The following is a 19,917-nucleotide window of genomic DNA, read 5'->3' as shown; positions in this document are numbered from 1 at the left end:
ACTTCAGATCGACCCAAGTCAAACTGGGACAAACTTCCTGAATAGCTGCACCATCCAAATCAATAGCAAAAACAGAACAATGAACTCTTAAGAAGTTATATTTTATTGTTAAATTATAACAATAAAATCAGACCATAAATAATTTACTCCCTGTTTCATGCCATATAATTTTTTATTTCTAGTGTGGCACACTTTGCTTATACTGCACATAAGGGAGATGGGAAAAAAAGACGGTATTCATGAAACCTATGTACGTACACATATATCAGCCTTTCCCAACCTGGTACTCTACAGTTCCCATCAGTCCTAGCTTTCACGTCCGATGAAAAATACTGAGGTCTGCAACATCTGGAGATTATCAGGCTGAGTAAAGCTGTCATATACACATTTTCTTATGTCCCGAATGTATTTAAGACAGAAATTATTGGTGTTTTCAAGATACATTTTATAGAAGGAGAAACTGTTATAAAGGAGATAAATTCTTTCCATTATACAAGTCACCTGGAGAGTCTAATTAATGCAGTATTAATTGGTGAAGAGCAGTCATAATAAACAGCTTCCTTTAGTTTGCAGTTTTGCAGTCACCATATTGTCTTGAGTCTACAAGGACTTGCAATCAAGCGTTCTCCCTTTCTTTCCCCTCTGGTTCCTTTTTTGTAATTTCTTGACTGAAGTAGAAATAGCAACCATGAAAGCTTGCACACTGTGCCTTCTTTGGTTTGCTAAATGGAAGTACTACCTTAGTATGGATTTTGGAATTTGTTTCATGCCAACATGACTACCCTTGCTTTTGTGACAATGGCAACTAGAGTAAACTCATTAAATCAATGGGAATTTGGTGAGCCAACTCCTCTATAGGTTTTATTGTTTTAATAGACCTACTCTACTTGTGACTCACTTTTGATTTCCAGAAAATGTGAATTAGTTACTAAAAATCAGTGGACACAAGTCCAAGGTCAAAAGCACTGAAGACTGCAGTGCTGATGCAAAGCTCTTGATGAGATGCAGATTATTCCAAAATTACCTGAGAATGTGAGACACTGAAAAGTGATTCCATTAATATTGGAATAATTTCTGATGCTATCTGCTAAGTTATACACGGCCATAAATTTTTATACTTATTCAGGAATATTTTGATGGAATCAAAATTCAAGCTTTATGTGGTTAAATTAGTATATAAGAACACATAAGCCTGGCTGATTTGTTTTCAATATCAATGGATGAAAGTGATCTACAATATTGTATTTCTGACACTAAAATTATCCCTTGCTATTGCTTTCTTATTTTGCTCTTCACCACTACTCAGCTGCACACAGGACATATGTGTAACTGTGTCCAGTTGTGCAAGAGACATTTCTTTGGCCATTTGTGAGTTTGGCTTCTGACACCCAGGAATTAAGACAGGAATGTACAATATGGAGCAGCTGAACATTGGTTGCTGCGAATCAGTGCTCGTTTACAGACTCCACATAAAGTATTTATTAAGCTTGGAACAGTATTTATCACATTTATGGCCCATTTCTAGCCTTGACAAAGCAAAGGGGACCTGGCATTACTCTTCACTGAATGAACACAGAGAACTATATTTTCAGCACTGGGTCTTAGCTGAACTATCCCGGAACAGGGACAGTGTTACCATGCTCTGTCTTGTGGATTTAAACTATAAATGCACCATCAAATTGGGCAACCAATTGTCTGTATTTACAGTGACAGCAAAGATCAGTTTTAAGTTACCTTTCCTTGTAATGTATGCTCATGTGCTTCTAACAGAGCAGTGGGACCATACTCTTTGGTGCACAATGGCCTTATTACCAAGATAGTGTTGCACTAAACATTGTATTGAACTCCTTAATTACAGGCTCGTCGCCAATGTTTCTTTCATGAGCAAAGTGGTCGAGAGGGTGGTGGCTGACCAGCTTCAGGCACATTTGGATGAAACAGATGCCCTGGATCCATTTCAGTTGGGCTTCAGGCTGCACCACGGTACAGAGACGGCATTGGTCGCCCTCTACGATGACTTGTTGAGGGAGGCTGACAGGGGTAAAATATCTCTGTTGGTCCTCCTCGACATCTCAGCGGCCTTCGATACCATCGACCACGGTACCCTACTGGGGAGGCTCTCCGAGTTGGATATCGGTGGCTTGGCTCTTGCCTGGTTCCGTTCCTTCTTGGGGAACTGCCCCCAGAGAGTTCAGCTTGGGGAGAGTATTTCAGCCCTGTGGAGTCTCAAATGTGGGGTTCCACAGGGGTCGATTATCTCCCCAATGCTGTTTAATATCTATATGAGGCCGCTGGGTGGGGTCATCAGGGGGTGTGGAGCATCGTGTCATCAATATGCTGATGACACCCAGCTCTACATCTCCTTTTCACCAACTGCAGGTGATGCTGTCCTGTCCCTCCAGCGCTGCCTGGAGGCCGTACTGCAATGGATGCGGGGAAATGGGCTGAGGTTGATCCCGGACAAGATGGAAGTTCTGAGGGTGGGTGGCCCTGTGGATGGTGGCTTCGGTGGCTCCCTCATGTTTGGGGGAGCGGCCCTGGCCTTGAAGAGTGGAGTCCGCAGCCTGGGGGTATACCTGGACCCGACGCTCACCATGGAAACGCAGGTGGCATCGGTAGTCCGCACCACCTTTTTCCATCTTTGGCGGATTGCCCAGCCGCGACCTTACCTCGACATGGGGGCGCTCACTACCTTAGTACATGTGCTCGTAATCTCTAGATTAGATCACTGTAACGCGCTCTACGTGGGGCTTCCTTTGAAGCTGATGCGGAAACTTCAGGTGGTACAGAATGCGGCGGCCAGACTCCTTATGGGAGTGAGAAAATACCAACATATTTCTCCTACTCTGGCCATGCTGCACTGGCTGCCCATCCGTTTCCGCACTGATTTCAAAGTGTTAATGCTTACATATAAAGCCCTAAATGGTTCAGGACCTCGATACTTGGCAGAACGCCTGCTCTCACCTAGATCTACTCGGATCACCCGCATGAGCCAGGAGGTGAGGCTGCGGAGCCTAACACTGAGGGAGGCCCGGAAGGAAAGGACATGAAATCGGGCCTTCTTGGCGGTGGCTCTTCGCCTCTGGAATAACCTTCCTCTGGCGATTTGTGTGGCCCCTGCGTTGGGCACTTTTAAGAGCCAACTAAAAACATGGTTGTACGTTCAGGCCTTCCCTCCTGTCAATACTTCATTTCTTTTTTCCTTTCATTTATTTGTTTTATTACTGCTTGTGTCACAGTCTGTTTGTAAAATCTTTATGGTTTATTGTATACTCTTTTATTGGAAGCCGCCCAGAGTGGTCGACCAGACCAGATGGGTGGGATATAAATCAAATAAATCAAATAAACCAAATAAATAAATAAATAAATAAATAAATTTATGAAGCTACATTTCATGTCGACTTTAAAAAGTGAGTAATCTAAAACTGTGATCAACTTGAACTTTCCACCATATTTAAGTGAATCCATGTTCGCTTTATCACTCTAATATGCACCAAGAAAAAGGTACTTCACAATCCTGCTGTGAAGTGTGAAATATTATGGCACTTGAAAAAGGCTGTACTTTTCTGAAGTACAACCTAGGGCAGTCCCCTTATTCTTGAGGGTACTATAAGACAGCAGAGAAGAGAATGAATGGCACATTTTTAAGAAAATGAACTAAACCTATTGTAAATTCTATTTTAATTTGGGAAACTACTAAAATTGATTGGATGTATCATCCTCAGACACTACTGACAGAACAAGTCCATAGAACTGACACGTATCTTAGCAACAGGCAGCTTAAAATAGCATTTCTAAGAGAAGCAGGAACTGCATGGGTGAACTGTGAGTTCTCAAAAGGAAGGAAATAATGAGGCAAAGAAGCAAAACAGTCCTACATATCTCACTAAGCATTTCTGTTCCCTTGTGAATCTCTCAAATCCTCTAGGCAATTTGCTGGATTTTCCAGCAGCTCACAATTACTGTCTCAGCTGGTTTTTCACAAACATTACCAGGCAAAACCAGGACTCTCGGATGCTACACTCACAAATGCTTTTTTACTTCAGAATAAACCCCTAGCAATGTCTAGTATATAATAAATCTAGCATATAAGCGGCCTAGTTACCACTCAGTCCATTGTAAACCTGTGGATCGGATGTGAAAAATGTACAGCTCCCTATTGGTTTGGAGCTGCAACTCCCATCAGACCTACCCAGCATAGCCAATAGTAGGGGTCATGGGCTTTCTAGTTCAGTAATGTGGTGGGCTGAAATGTTTCCATTGCTGCTGCAGAGAGTGAAAAAAGCTTTGTTAATAATAATGCTGCTAATCAATTTAGTCTGTTATAGTTTTATTGGCACAACAGTTCTTCAAGGTCTCAAAAAGAAGTATTTCCCCTGATAGAGAGGTGCAAACTTTCTGTTTTCTGCATCACAGGCAATTGCACAATAAGTGTATTGGATTCTGTGAGGTTTGATTGCACCAGATTACCAGAAAAGGGAAAAGAACAAATTTGTTCTGCGGAGGGAGAACGCTGTCCTTAGTGCTGATCCTTCCTTCCAAAGCTGTGTACTGCTCTATTCGCTGCAACAAACTTGTGTTTAAAAGCCACACAAGCTTCATGTGATTGCATGCACGCAGCTGACCTCTTATCATATGGTCTCTCTCTTTAAAAGTGCATTTCTTCAATTATTCATGCTATCATTGACCCCAATTGTCAAAATATGGACATCACCCACAAGAATAACTTGTGATCCCTAGCAGTGACACATGAGCAGTCTTGTCTTGATTGCCAGGATAGAATTATATAGGTGTCGTTACAAACAATTAATTGATCGATCAATCAATCACATAATTAATTAAACCTCATTAACAAGAGGCTTAAAGCCAGCTCTTTTCATGGAAGCCATCGCCTGTGCCTGATCTAACATGATGCCGCTATCATTTAAATTATTCTGAATCAGATACTGAATTAAGAGTACATGTTATGAAAATAAAAGCTTACAACTACACAGGTATAAGGCAACATGACAGGCTTCTACATCAAAATGGCATATTTGTCCCAACTTCTGCCCCTGTAAAGTCACCCTTAATCCCTCTGCTTGGTATGCCTCTGTGGATACCAGCAGCTGATCTGCCATAATGTTATGATGGGCTTTGCAAGGAACATGGGCTGCCTTCATACTGGCTGCTCCAATATTTCAAAGAGCCATGGCAGCTTTACTCCATATAGAGAAGAGCTAAGAATATTGAGTTCCACAGTCTGCATTTCAAAGATCTACAAACAGATGCTGGTGTTTCTGGCTGTATTTGGTAGATCAATAATACTATCCATATAATGCATATGGATGGGGTAGAGAATGAGGTGCGCACGCACACACACACAGAGAGAGAGAGAGAGAGAGAGAGAGAGAGATACAGAGTTGTCTCTCTTGTCCTTCTGAACTCACAGTAGAGCTCATTTCAGTTCATACTGAAATTTCAGTTCATACATTTCATACTGATTTCAGTTCGTACAGTTCAGGGATGAATGAGATTACTTTTTTTTTCTCAGAAGGACCATTGATCCAGGAAAAACAATCTGAGAAGGCTTCACTGGCAATCTCATAGATTGTATTTGAACTGACTGTTTCTAGGATAATATATTTGAGCCTGTCTTGGGCCTTGTCAGCTTACCACAATTCCTTGTTCAGCCATGGATTTATGCTGTGTTCTTGCCTGGTCACAGGTTTTTTTACCCCAGTTCTTTTTGTTTAAAATATGTGGACAACCTTCACATATCCCACAGGATAGTTTTAGGACAGAATAGCTTTAAAAAATAAATAAATTCATACACACACAAAATTAATAACAATTATTAAGAATAGCATTAACAATTATTCATAAATAGTATTCCAATTTAAGCAGCATCTCTCTCTCTCTCTCTCTCTCTCTCTCTCTCTCTCTCTCTCTCTCTCTCTCTCTCTCTCTGTGTGTGTGTGTGTGTGTGTGCGTGTGCGTGTGCGCATGTGAACATTCCAGGATACATTATACTGATTATTTTGTAACCAGACTTTTTGTAGCATCTCTACTTCCAGCAAGAAGTGTCAAGATCTTAAAGACAAAAGTATCTCTGAGTCTTTTCAGTGCCTGTTGCCATCAGTGTTTTCATTAAAGTTTTGTTTTGTTTTGCTTTTGGAAACGAAAGGGAGGAAAACATTCTTTCAAACATTATTGGTCCAAGAGTGAGTAAATATAAATTTCATACAGACCATGTGCACTCCTTGTTTCTTATCACAGTTGCTGTAACAATATGATCTTCTGTTCAAAGGCTCTGAAAGCTTTTAGTCATATGACCCACCCACCCCTTTCAATGCTAGGAATGTGCTCACAAGATAATACCCTTCTACTTGAAGCCAGAAAACAAATTGGCAATCTAATATAAAAACGCAAGATGATTCTCCCTATGGAAAAAAAAAACAGCAGGAAGTTGAATATTCAGGCTTAACCACCCTGTCAAAAAAGATAGCATCATCATGGTAAACTACACTCCCCAGCCAGTATAAGCTAATGCTGGTCACCTGTGATGGGAGCTGTCATACAGTAACCCTAAAAGTGCTCATTGGAGAAGACTGACCTAAGCTGTTAACATCAAGCCAAATTTTCTTCTCCTTTCTCTCCCCAGTTCCCACATTCTGTGAAACAGGATTTCTCCTAATAAATGTACTGCCCAACTGTGGATTTTCTATTTTTCCTAATGGAACAAACATGGCTACCTTCCTTTCTTCTGTGCCTACACAGGAATAGCAGTTTCTGCATCCAGCCCTTGCACGTGCCTTCCCTTTTCAGATCCAGGATTGCTGCTGCGAGAACTAGAGTATGCAGGCAAGGAAGGCTCTGATTTGAAAAGGGGGAGAGTGGGAGAGGATTGGACCAGAAAGGAGGTTTGAAGCCCTTGAAAGTGGGAAAGTCACCCTTAAGGAAGAGAAAGGTGATAGAGGCAGATGGGGAGCGACAGTTCTACCAATGGATGCCAGGATCTCAACCCACACCCCTGGGGCCACCAGCAACGCGTTCTGCACGATTAATAATGCATAGGCCACTTTCAATCGCACAAAGTGCCTTGCCGTTTTTAACTCATCCTCCCATCCCAGCTTCTCTTTTGCACATGCAGAACCTTGTGAGTACAATCTTGACTGACCTTTTTAAAATGGGGCACAGACAACGGGTGGGCCCAAGGCCACTTGGTGTCTCTATTGCTGGAACCCTAGAATCCCCACACCAAATGCTCTGTCTTGATGGTCCAAGCTGAATCTCTGCATCAGGGACATGAGCTTGCTGCAGTACAGGCAGCCCAAGCCATGTGAAAATGTTATTATTCACTTGAGAACATCAAGATAGATAGAGGTGTCATTCTAAAAGGTGAGGCTAAACAGTAGCTAGGAAGAAGGCACAGGCTGATGAAAAAATGTATGGTCAGTGCAACAGAAAAGGCCCTGCAGGATTTTTCAGGCATAGCCATTTAGCCTCAGAATCCATGGCATGTATAGTATATGGAAGGGAAACAACCAGAAACACAATTAATTTACAGTGGTATTTTGCCATGGAATTAAAGTTCATTTGTAGAGAGAGGTGGATGCATGCTTGTCTTATCATTAGGTGGTTCTAGGTCAGGGGTGGGGAACATTTGCCCTTCCAGATGCCAATAAACTGTTACTCTTTATAAATCATCAGTCAGTTCAGTATAAGTCAGTTCAGGCAACTGCTGTGGACTTTCAGACCCAGGAGACCTAAGGGCCTGCCAAGGCACGCCCTACGGCCAACTCTTTTCTAGCCAAACCCCTCCAACCTCCTCCCATTGGCCTACAGAGCTGTGTGGGTGACAAGGTACTTCAGGGGTCTATTCTGAGGCTGCTCTCTGATCACGGCCCCCCCCCGTGTCTCTCAACCCCTCCTATAGGTCCACAGTGACCTCCCCAACCCCCTACGTCATCCTAAAGCCTCCCCAATCAGGGGAGGGGCCTGGGTTGATTCTTGATCCCTTAGTCCCACCTCAAAGGGGTGTGGCACCTGTCAAAATGAGTTCGATGAAGACTACCCCCCTCCATTACTCCTGATGTTACAGGCAATAGGAGGTTGTGAGAGAAGTGGCCTGAGGTTGGGAACGAGGACCAGAGGGCTAAAAAACTTGCCCGGGTAGTTGAACATTGCATATTTAAACTACAATCCCCAGAGCCACCAGACCCAGTGGCTGAACTGTGGGGGATCATGGAAATTGTAGCTCAAAACTGTGACTTTCCCATGCTCTAACCACAGCCCACCAGGTCACAGATTCTGACGCACAGTGCCAGAAAAATAAAGCAAGTGGTCCAGTAGAAGGGTTGGATAGGCCAGCAATAGAAAGTGGAATAACAGTGAATGATGCCTCCTTAGAGTTGGATAAACCACATCACTATGGGAAGAGAATGATGGTTTCAGGAGCTTTGAAATCTGAAGTGAGAATTTGGTTCCAGTTCAGGGCCAGCACTGTGGTTAGAGAAGAGGAAGCAGCCACTCCAGGAAGCAAATGATAGCAAGTGGGGTGGACGCAGCATCTTGGAGAATGCACCATCTGCCCGGAGGAGCAACAGCAGAGGAAGGTGCTCTGCTGCCAGCAGTAATGTAGTGTTCAGGTGCCCCTCCTGTTAGCTTCTGTGGGTGAAATAGGAGAGAAGGTGACCTCCTGCTCTCAGCTCAAGTGATAAAAGATCTGGTTCAAGAATCACTCTGGTTCAATGAACTAAAATGCTAATAACAGTTCCCATCTCCACTTGCAAACACAGGCCGCCCATGATACAAGAGGGGCCGCCGAACCCAGAGGTTTTTAGTTTATGTATGTTCCCCCTCTCCCTTCAACTCAGGCCATAAACTGCTTTGGCTTCCCGTTATATATTTGAGTCAGGAACACTCTGAGATCACCAATGTGACTTCTTTTTAAGGCACTTATGATACAGTTCAAACAGCATCCTATTATTTCTGATTTCTGCTTCTCAAACTAGAGAGCACTTTGGATCTCTGTATACTAAGGCCTAGCTATCACTTCCAGGAATCTCAGCATCCATAGGCATCCTTCAGTCTTGAGAGGCTATGGTAACATGCTCTGTATCGAGAAGTGTCCTCTCCAGAGCATGAAGCCTGGGTAAAGTAGTATGGAGGATAGGCTGTTACCCAAGCAGCAGATCCCCCCTCTCCACATTGCTGAAATGGTCCAATGGAAAGGCAAGAGCCAATACAACTGGTTCCAGCAAGGTCGCAGGAGTTGGCAGAACGACACGAACTGCCTTTGGGACTCCAGTTCCAGATTTTGCCTTTGGACCTTTTGCCTTTTGCCTTTGGACCTTTTTGAAAGGCCTGGGTATCCAGTTTCTGGGCCAGCACATATTCAGTATATATATATGTGCTGGCCCAGAAACTGGATACCCAGGCCTATATATATTTGCTTCCAAAACCCTTCACATGATCTACTACTTAGCAGATGTGTTAAAGTACTGAATATTTCCTTCCACTGTGTGATTTTCTCATTACATCAGAGGTAAAGCTGGCTCAGAAACTGGATACCCAGGCCTTTCAAAAAGGTTCAATTTCAAACCAAAACCCAAATTACCAATATCCTCTCCTCCAGAAGTCCAGTTTAGTGATTGAGTGGACGCAGCAGTTTGCTGCTCTCCATATTAATGCTCCAAAATTAAACTCTTGCTAGGAATTGCTGGGGGGGGCAGGGAGGGAGTGGGGGAAAGAGAGAGAGAGAGAGAATTCAAGCACCAGCTTTTAATTATTCACGAGGGCAGAGTGGTTTCTGCTCCCTTTCCCAATGTTACGCTGAAGGTCACGCTTCAGGATGCAGAGATCCGAGGACATGCATGTTTTTGCCTCTTCCCTTCCCACTCTTTGCTTAAATGCCGATTCGGCAACAAGCCCTTCTTCCACGAAAGCTGCCCGCTTAGCAAAAGGGCCCTTTATCTGCCTCCGACTCCCCCCCCCCAGTGGTGCAGGCGAGCGCTTGGGTCCCTTCCGTTCCGCATCGCTTGTTATTTTTAGGCTTCAGGTGATGGGCGCCTCTCCCTCGCCCTCCCGGCCCCATTTTCCTTCTCTGCCCTTCAGCCACCCTCTTTCCTGGCCCTCAGGAAAAGCGAGCTCCCCTTTCCCATCCTGGCCAGCAACTAAGAGTGCCCTCGCGCTCGCTCGCTCGCTCTCTGGAGAGGGTAAGAAGAGATGGGAACAGGCAGCTCCTACCTGCTTTGGGGAAAGGGAGGGCACCGAGGGAGGGCAAGGCAGGCAAGAGGAGCGCGGGCAAGCCATCGCCTGCACCCGACGAAGGGCTGAGGCGCAGGGTCGTCCCCCCCCCTTACCTCTCCGGCGACCAGCTGCTGGGCTCCACGACGGGTCCGGGGCGCCGGACGGGAGCTCCTCCTCCGGCCCCCGGGAAGAAAGCTGGGTTGTGAAGAGTTGGGCGGCCCCGGCAACTCCTTGCCCAGCGGAGCGAGGCCCCAGGGCGACTGACCGGAGCGCCGGCGACACGGACCGGAGCAGGTGGCGCCCGAGCCACGCGCTCTGACGCACGCGCCCGCTCCCCCGGTCCCAGGGCGGGCGCCGGCTTCTCCGCCTCTTCCCGCTTCTCTGGCGGTGCCCGGCTCGCCCCGGCCGCTTCTGGGGTGGCTTCGCGCCGGAACCCGGTCCCAGCCTTGCCTGGCCCGCAGGTAGAGGGATGGGCCGCCAAGGGAGCGCCGACCGAGGGCAGGATCGCGCTGCCGCCCGGAGCCCGGAGACGCCGAAGCGGATGCCTCGGAAGAGCACCTCGGAAGAGCGGCTTCTCTTCCCCAAGGCAAGGAGCCGGTCTTTTGGCGAGGCGCGGGTGACGTAGGGTTGAGTCACTCGCCGATGCGCGTCAGCGGAGAAAGCGCGGGGCTTTCGCTGGCGAAGCCCGACCGGGTGGCCTTTCTGGGACCCGGGGGCCGCGCGGGCCAGCCGGCGGGCCGCTCCGCCGAGAAACAAACCTGGTGCCCCGAGAGGTGGGCCGGCCTCGCCGTAGCGGCACCGAACCTCAGGCCATCGAGGCCGCCGCCGCCGCCGTCGCCTCCTTCTCGGCAAGCCCCCCCCCCCCCCGCGACACCTGATGCTTCACCGAAAGGCGGAGGTCTTCTTTTCCCCCAGAATGCCGCGAGCGGCTTTGGCACACGGCGGGCGAGGGGTCGCCCGCCTGCCAGCTGAACGACGCGCCACGGCGTCGCCTCTCCTTGATCCGGATCCTATACACACAAGCAGATCGGAATGAAATGTGTGACGGGTAGAGACCAGAGAGTCGTTCGTGCGCGGTCGGAAAGTGCGTGGACAGCCGGAAAATAGCTGACTGGCGCGACCAGTTTAATCAGTACCCAGGGTCTGGGTCTGGAAAGCCAGAAAAATTCGAGGGCCCCCGGACCACGAAATCCATCTCATGCACCAAACTGGTACTTTCGTCGTGTGCTGAACTGCTTTGTTATGCCCCACTTTAAGATCCTCGGAAGAGGCCTTCTTAAAAATACCCACAGTTTTAGGAGTACGCCTAACCAGCAAACATAAGGGGGCCTTCTCCTGTGGTTGGTCCTGGTCGACTATGGAAGGGGCTCCCTACCTGTTTCCCTCCGACTGAGTTTAAGGGTGTAAAAACACATCTTTGTAGTATGATGTCTAACCTGCCCTCCCATGTTGCTTTTAATTAGGATCTTTTGCTGATTTTTATGGTTTTTAATATATTTGCTTAGTTTTAATGGTGTTTTTTTTTTTTTTACATAGTGGCCTGGTTTGCATAATTTTTTAACTAAATGTGTGTGTGCTCTGTTTTTATTCCTTTCCAAGTTGTTAAGCTGTCTTGAGCGCTATCTTTTAGTGTTAAAGTGGAGCACAAATGTAATAAAGAAATCTTTGCTGATTTGTATTGGAGCATCACACAATTCAGAACCATGGACACCCATGAAATACAGTACTATAGGCAAAAAATCAAAAACCGATTGAAATGTCAAGACAATTGGACTATTCTTTTTTTTTACCAGAAGCGGTCAGAGCTTGAGATGTATGAAGAAATTTTTCCTCAACTTCAGCCATCATCTGAGGGTTGGTGTCGGTAAAGTGGGTGGATTTGGCTCTGCCACAGTGAAACACTTCTGGAAGTGAAAGATTTGCCCACTGCACACCATTGCCCAGGGGAAGCTGAAGTGTGCTCATGGTGCTTTCCCACTCTTCAGGAAGGCATCTTCTTCATTCCCCCAATAAATAGATAGATAAACTCCCCTCTAGGCCACTCTGGGCCAGCATGAGAAGGCAGTTCATGCCACTGGCTCTTCAACAGGCCACCAAAAATCCAAGACAACCATGAAGACGCATGCCTTGAGCACCTGTCTGGGATGCAAAAGGAGCATTAAACAAACAGACAGACAAACAGATACTGGTTGATCCTTTTCATACGGAGACATTTGTCGGACCTTTTTTGTTGCTCTTTATAGTACTTTAAATTGCAATGTTCCTTAAGTGTGTTGGCAAAAAATATCAGGATATACATTTTAAAACTGTTATTTTCTTTACTCTCTCCCCACCTTATGATTTGGAGGTGGCTTTTATGCAGTGATAAAGGACAACAGTATTTGGGGCTGGTGCTTGCTGTTTCAACACACACCACTCACTTCTGAGGGAGGGGTAACATGGGCCCTCCTCACAGGTATCCTTCTTGGCACTCCTACTGCCTTCCACCTCACCCCACTGGTCTGACCTCTGATCATCAGAGAGCGCTTAGCCCTGCTTTGTGTCTCTCTTTCCTGCCCAGTGTGTTCACCACACCTGGATCCAGTTAGCTACCTAGATGAGATGAAACATGGAGAAAACTCCCCCTTTTTTGTCGTCATTGTCATCTGTGGAGTGGAGAAGGCTCTTTTTTTCAATTCACAGGAGGGAATCTTTTAAGAGATGCTGGTGCAGCTCCTCTTTGTTGCTGCTTAAGTGTTTCCTAGTTAGCTGAGCAGCAGAAGGGCCACAGTGACAAGGAGATTCTGCTTCTCTCCCGCAAGCTTTCCCTTCACACTCCTCATTGAGAGACAGGCACCAATGAAAGAGGGAGACTTCCCCATTGTGAGCTAGCTTGCTCCCAATCTTCCCTCTAGCACTCCCCAAAAGGGGAGAGGGCCTTGTTGCCTGGGGCAACAAACACAAGGCTAGGAGGAGGCAGGGCAGGTTGGATCAGACTTGGGGGTTGAAGGTTCCCCACTCTTGAGGCAAGCAGTCAGTCTGATTCTGCCAGACTCTGTTCAAAACTGGCCTCAATTTTCCTGACCTCCACACCCAGATTTGTGTCTAACTCTACTTGTCCTCTCTCAGAGTCTGTTTTGGCATCACCCTGCCCCCCCCTTTCTTCCCTCACTGGGTGGTGGTATTTTCACCTCAAAATCAAAAATGGACACCCCTAATTCCCACATGTTTTACAAGAGACAAACAGAGCCGCTTGTTCCTCTCATGAGCAGATAAGCCAGGGACAGGACAGGAAGCTCACCACAGCGTGTAGGAACACAATTAGGTCATGTTCACAAAGGAGTGATGCTTAAAATATAGCAGTTTTGGGACCAAAAAGGAAACAAAAGATCTGTTTTGGTCATACAGGTCAACTAAAAATGACTGTTCCTTGCTTTTGGCCTATTTTAAAAAACATTCTCAAGAGACCTGTTCCAGACCAAAGCTGCAACCTTGCTAACCCCCAAAGAAATCAAAGGGATTTGCTTTTGAATAGATACATACAGGACAGTAGCGTACGGGTACAATTCTGTTCTCATGTCTAAAAGTCAGAACATGGAAGCACAAATCTATGAATAATGTAGTTACCTTAAACCAGTTATGGTTTGGAATAATAAAGGTGCACTAGAGTTATATTTCAAAAGTAATGTGACAAGTAGTTTCAAAGTTGTTGTTTTTTAGTATAATGGGCAATGTGTTCTTCAATATTTCCTTTTAACAGACATTTTAAGAGTCTTAAAGGCACTTTGACAGGATGATTCAGGATTTATGCCACTTTTCAGCTCAAGACATCTAGAAAGAAGCCGACAACAGAAGTGTTTGCTTTGGCTTCTGCATTTCTTTTTAATTTTTTAATTTTATTTTTTTGTAATTTAATAAGGTAAATTGTCAGAACTGGCCATTAGAGGAAACTAAAAGGCACCACCATGAATTTTTCTGGAATAGCTGTAACAACCAGACAACATGCTAATAACTCACAAAGGCTGCCAGCTACTTTGGCAATGGAAGAACAACAGTGACAATAATAATCTGCTGCTCCAAAGCAATGTGTAATTTACCAAGCTTAACAACAGTATACAAATCTCTGCTGGAAGGAAGCTCCACTGAGTGCATCAGGATTGACTTCCATTCAGGCATTTCATGATAGTATATCAACAGAGGTGAGCAGTGGTCTTTTAAAAAATAAAATGAAAAAAAAAACCCTGTTAGTTGTTTTAATAATCTGTCTCCATCAAGTCAGTTCTGATTTATGACAACCCTTTTCAGGGTTGGTATAGGGCACTCAGAAGTGGCTTACCATTCTCTTCTTTTGGGGGAACTGCAGCTTGCCCAAGGCCACATAGGTTGGCTCTACTTGCAGGAGGGACAATGAGGAATCAAATTCCCAAACTCTGGCTCCATAGCCAGACATCTAATTTTCTGAGTTATCCAGCCAGCTCTCAGTTATTTTACAAGGGTTTTATAGGCTTTTAACATTTGAAAGGCTGACTGTTTGAGACTCTTCTCTGTTACTGATTCTAAAATCTTTTTCTCTGTTCCACAATTTTATACTTTGTTTGTATTTCTATGCTTGGATTTTATAGCAGGCTCTTTAATGTACACTGTGGGACTGGCCCCAAACCCCTTGCCAGTGGGAGCAGGTTGTCCACCTCCCTGAGAATCAACCTGCAGACTGAGCCATTGGCAGTGGAGATGTGGATGATTCTCTCAAAGTCACAGGTGTAGCAATGGCTGGGATTGAATGTAAGGAGGATAGTGAGGCAGGAGAGGAGGTCTGCTGGGCTGATGCTCTGGATTGGGAGGTGCTTGAGGCCCAGGAGGTACTGCTGTTACCAGCTGGGAGACCATCCGCCACCATAATCCTGACATCAGATGCTGAGGAGGCTGCCTGAATTTGCCACGACAAGGCCATTGCACCAAGAGGCTTGGAAGCTTGAGAACAAGAGGTGAGCACATCGCTGGCAGAGGAAGCAGCAGGAGCAACAGGCCCCACAGCAGAGATCTCCCAGCCAGCCTACTCACAGCCAGTGGGATGGTATTCCTCCTGTACCTCCTCCTTCTGTGCCATGCTACACTGGAGAGCCTAGCCAGGTCCAGGTAGAGTTGGGCTGTGCCTTTCAAGAGGGTTGGCGCACCCATGGGGCACCTGCTGCTAGTGAGGACTTTGGAGATGTAGTGGGAGAAAGAGCTCTCGCTACCCTCCTCCAAGAATAACTGAGTGGCTGCATATACGTAGCACCCTGGTTGTGGACCTCCCTGCCTGGCTCACCTGAGAGGTATCCTCAAACTGGTAGAGGAGGCAGTGGCTCTGCTCCTCCTAGTGAAAGACTGGTAAAGGGTTTCTCTTCCCCAAAAGACTTTGGGAGTGAAGTCAACTCTCTGGCACCTTAAAGTTATTGTTTTATGTTGTTTAGCCCTGTTGGTCCTTTAAGGAGTTCCGTTGCTCTAATAAAGAGGTTCTGCTATTACTCATCATGTCACTATGGAGGGAGTGGGGGGTGCTCACATACACCATTCAGAGAATTCTGGCACGGGGGACATGAGTTAACGAATTTCCTACACACAAGAGAGATGGGTTTTTAACTCAAGCAAAGCCAGTTATATTTGCTAGTGTTACCTATTGTGGGAAGGATGAAAGGTATATTTACCTGTTCTGTAACCATCGGCCACTGACATCCTTTGACCTAAGTGAGGATGGGATTTAGCTCAACAACATTTCACATGCTTTGTATGCAAATTTCAGTAAGGCTGATAGATGCAGAAACTGAAGCTGTCATACTTTCGATACATCACAAAAAGATGAGACAATAATGACAGGAAAAACTGAAGGTAACAGGAAAAGAAAAAGACTAACTATGAGATTGTCTCCCTAAAGGAATTACAGCTTGAGTTTGCAAGAGCTGAGCAAGGCTGTTAATTATTGGACACCCTGGAGGTCACTCATTCATCGTCACCATGGATCGCAGGCAACCTGACACCACATAACAACAGCCACAACAACAACAAATTGTATTCTTTTATTTCAGCATGTATAACAGCAATAAAAATGAAAGTATTCCACTTACACATGGAGCATAATAATATGAAAAAAATCCCAAGCTTAAACCCTTAGTTACCTCCAACAAAGGAAAAAAAAACCCAGTCTGAAAACCTATCAAGTTAGAGTGGGTGACACTGGATAACATCCTGTTATTTAGTATAGTAAGTCACAACTAGAGTTTGCCCACTTAAATCAATGGAACATACAGAGGAGTTCTCACCAAAGCCCCACTGATTCAGTGGCCCTATTCTAGTGTGACTTACTACATTAAGCAACAAAATGTTAGTCTATATATTAATATTATCTTTTTTTTACTCTCAAGGACAGACATGTGGGATTTTCTGTCAAAGTGCAAAAATAATATGACCACCCATGTCTACTTTAATTAAAGATGGCCACTATTTGTTGCCTCAGGCAGCAAAATATTTTGGGTCGGCCTTCTTCAACAAGTCTGAGAAATACACATCTATTCAACGGCGCATGAGTCTTCCGGAGTTCTTTGAGCAGCGTGGGTAGATTTATAGGACTGTCTTTTTTTTTTTAAACCAAAACAAAGGGAGAACATGAATTCCAAGCAGTCCTGATCTCAGCATATGTTCCCAAGAATCCTCCCTCCTCCACATTAATTCTCATTCTGTGGGGATTTGTATAATATCTGCCTGCAAGGAATAATAATCCCACACACTGCCCCACCTGATGGGACATGGTGAAGATGAAATACGACACTAAAATACAGACGCAATTCCATAAATTCACAAACACCAGCCTATAAATAACTTGCTGGTTATGCAGCTGGCCTCCTGTGATCCTGGGTCTTACATCTTACAGCTGCCATCTGTCTCCATGGTGACAGAATCACATGTTCAGCATCCATCCGTTCATTCATAGTAATTTCAGGTTGACAGAAAGGAAAGAAGAAAAGGGGAGGGAATAGTTTGGGAGAACATAACATTGACGTTTGGAGAGGGTGGGCTTCTGACCACAAGGGGACAAAGAAGAGGAATTAGACCCGATGTATATGGGTGAAAAGGGTAAGAAAAACACTTACGTTGATAACAAGGATGGCTAGACATAGATTTGATCCCAGGAGGCGTTTGTTACTTGCATGAGGCATGAAGGGGTTCACCATGTGCGAATTCTTCTGTTACTGTACAGCACTGTCACAGCTTGCTAATATTTCCTCTGAATCATTCCTATTAAAAGCCACAATAGTGGTTCTACTGCCTGAAGGTGAAGTGGCCCAAGCTCTCCTATGGCTAGAGGCAGAGGGGGAAGCACCACCCCCTCACCACTGCTCCCAGTACAGTACTTGCGTCTCCCTTGTCGCTCAGCTTTTCTCTCAGCAAGCAAAACAGGAGGCAAACGTGCCCTGCGGGAAACCGTACCAGCCAGGTCCAAAAGCCTGAAAATACAATCTTCCTTCCTGAGAGCCAAGCTAAAATAGCTTTGTCCTCTTTTGCAGCCAAATCATGTTGTTGGCTCTTATTCAGCTTGTGACCTACAACAATTCCAACATCTTTCTTGCATGTAGCATTATTGAGCCAAGTTTCTGACATCTTGTAACTGTGTTTGGGTTTTTTTAACCTCCTAGGAGTAGAACTCTGCAGTTATTCTTGTTAAACTTCATTCTGTTGTTTTCAGCCCAGTGCTGAGGCCTATCTGTGAGTAGCCCCTACACCCTCTTCCATGACAACATGAAGAGTAGTTGCTGGAGCAGGCTCTTCATTGGAACAACAAACTAGCAACTCAAGGTGCCAGAGAGTTAGCTTCACATCCACAGTCTTTGGGACAGTCACTAAAAAGTATTTTACTGGGAGGAGTGGAGCCTCTACTAGTTCTAAGACACCTTAAGTTGCAGGTGGGTCAGGCACAGAGTGCTGCAAGAAAGGTGCCGGAGGCCCACAGTCAGTTCTCCCTAGAAGAGAGTGGTGACGGCTTCCTTCCCTCACCATCCCTTCATAGTCCCTGCCAGCAGGGGACTCCGCCCAGACCTTGTTGACCTTTCCTGTGTAGTGGGGCATGGAGAAGATGGGGGCTGATATTCTGGAGACCAGTAGGCACGCTAACTGTGGGGCTTCGCAAGACTGCTTGCCCCTGCTGCTTCCTTTGCTAGCAGCAGGCTTGACACTGGCTCTTGAGTTTCCGTCCCTCTCAGTGCTTGGCCTGGTACTGATGGACTCAGGTAGCTTCCCCTGGCAGTGTGAGCAACTTGACTGAGCAAGTGGTCTCAGGATCACGGTGACATACCATCAATTTCTCTGGCAGTGGCAGCACCTTCTGAGCATCACATACACCCCACAGTCCAGGGCATGCACCCAATAATCCTCCTTTCCTGCTTCAATCTCCTCCTTAATGCCACATCTCGCCATGGCTACACCTCTGGCCTCGACAGCATTGTCCACCTCTCCTTTGCCAATGCCCCAGTCCACAGGAGAACCGTGAGTAGGGAATCTAGCCCTTTGCTTTATGAAGGGTGGAGAGCCCACTCTTGCAGCTAGGATAACCATCACTGCTCCCACACTACCAAGATGTTTTGAATTTGATGCCTCAAGGTAGGACTAACCCTAGCCATCCTTACCAGACCAATGATCTAGTAACATCCCTGTTCTTTGAGAGACCAAAATCAGCTTGTGGTAGCTACATGCAAGTCAAGTCACCTATGACAACCCTGTTTCCACCTTCTATTTATTTCGTCTTGATAAAAAAAAAAAACCTTGACCTTTATTAGATCAGGGTCTTTTAGCATCTCTAAACTTGATTTACATTTCTCTTTGATATCTGGAATATTGTAGAAGCCATAGGGCATAGCTAGTGTGGTCCAAAGAAAGGCAGTGAGATGTCAGTGGGAAGTGCTCTGTGCAAGATGTGGTCACATCTGAAACAAATAGGAAAAATCTCTCTGCTCTGGACCAAAGCTCCCTTTTAATGAAACGGAAATGTGGAGCTCAGGGGCAAGAAAAAGTGGCCTCCTTTGGATGCTGCTGCCTGATGCAACACTGCAACTTTTTGAACCATGAGGCCAGTCATGCTCCAAACCAGCTCTTATTTTACAGCATTGTTAGGAAATATTTAAGCAATAATTATTTCCTCTCCCTATGGAATCCTATATTCTCTAGTTGGGAGCATTTCAGCAGGTTTAACTGTGGCTGCATGCCCATAAATACTATACTGCCTTATTGGATCAGAGTAAACTCCTTCCTAGCATTTTAAGAGTCCTGTGGGTTCTAGCAAAAAACGGGGAATTGAACTTGACTTGCCAAACTGGCTGGAGTTGTCCACAAATGATCTAGAATCATTCCTCCACCTGTCCCCTTCTTTGTATTTCAGAGTGCAGCTCTCATTATCTTCAGCCAGCATCAGCATCCTACTGGCTGTGGGTGATTGGATCAGTTATCTGCAACACAGCAACACACCTGGGAAACTCAGAGGTTGTACGCTGTAGAGCAGGCTTGTCCAACCTTGGCCCTCCAGATGTTCTTAGACTACAACTCCCAGAAGCCTTCACCACCACCTCTGCTGGCCAGGATTTCTGGGAGTTGAAGTCCCAAAACATCTGGAGGGCCAAGGCTGGACACCACTGCTGTAGAGTGTCTGCCATGAACTAGTATATACTGCTCCACACTGCA

The 19,917-nt window shown here is 45.7% G+C and overlaps 1 protein-coding gene across 2 annotated transcripts in view; it reads right to left on the bottom strand.

The window, feature by feature from the left end:
* The window catches only part of SLC6A17 (solute carrier family 6 member 17), a 71,087-nt gene extending 51,401 nt beyond the window's left edge, over positions 1-19,686 (bottom strand). Inside the window, exon 1 of one of the 2 annotated variants that reach the window (XM_020810010.3) lies at positions 10,347-19,686. The gene's annotated coding sequence lies outside the window, so the exon portion shown is untranslated. Of the gene's footprint in view, positions 1-258; positions 3,146-10,346 lie in introns of those variants that run through there. The other variant, XM_072997490.2, reaches the window with a different exon arrangement.
* Between the last annotated feature and the right edge of the window lie 231 nt (positions 19,687-19,917).

The sequence above is a fragment of the Pogona vitticeps genome, chromosome 4 (genome assembly GCF_051106095.1).
Source record: "Pogona vitticeps strain Pit_001003342236 chromosome 4, PviZW2.1, whole genome shotgun sequence".
In the NCBI taxonomy this organism is placed as follows: Eukaryota; Metazoa; Chordata; class Lepidosauria; order Squamata; family Agamidae; genus Pogona; species Pogona vitticeps.
Note: the sequence above shows the minus strand (reverse complement) of the source record. Positions and strands in the feature narration are given on the sequence as shown.